The sequence below is a fragment of the Littorina saxatilis genome, linkage group LG2 (genome assembly GCF_037325665.1).
Source record: "Littorina saxatilis isolate snail1 linkage group LG2, US_GU_Lsax_2.0, whole genome shotgun sequence".
NCBI lineage: Eukaryota > Metazoa > Mollusca > Gastropoda > Littorinimorpha > Littorinidae > Littorina > Littorina saxatilis.
The window spans coordinates 76,055,382-76,056,156 of NC_090246.1; positions in this window are offsets into that span (position 1 = coordinate 76,055,382).

Consider the following 775-nt stretch of genomic DNA (forward strand, 5'->3'; position numbering starts at 1 on the left):
ACAACAAACAAACATCATTTCTGACAAGAGAGACGAGAGAGAGAGAGAGAGAGCGCAGGACACTCACTTAAATTATAAAAGAAGAAAGAATACTTGCTGTGCAAAAAACCCTTCCAGCAAAATTGAATTAGAGAAGCATGAAACAGTACGACACTCGAAAAGAATCCTTATTTTTCTCTGGACGATAACTGAAACACACACACACACACGAAAACCTGATCTTTGTTTCCTGGTAGCTACATATGGTGCGTTTATACATGTGCTTTATTTAAGTAGTGCGGTCCGATATTTTCACCACCACCACCAGTCACAAAAACGTCATTCCAAAACCACACACACACACAGAAAGCGTGACTGCAAGTGCCTGTGTTGAACCCTCCCGTGCCTGTTCTGCCAGGTCCTTACAATGTAAAAGAGGTTTACAAATCCATCTTGCTGTACGGGAAAGGAATGCAAACAGAGTGTGCCCTTGTTTATGTCTTTGGGGAATTTGAGGTCAGGCCCCGAGAGGTGCAGTTTCCCGCCATATTTTGTAAGAAAGCTGAAACCAGTGAAATATGCCATCATGTGTAACTCAACCTGCAAAAGTTAAAACGTGAAAGAGGGAGGAGAAAAAGATAAAGGAGTGTGCAGCAGTGTTGTGGTCTTGTCTGGTTCATTTGTAAAAGAACACACACACACTATATAGTCTCTCTCTCTCAGTCTCAAATACACATAAACATGCCTGTACTAAATATATATATATATATATAGTACACAAAAAGGAACATGACTC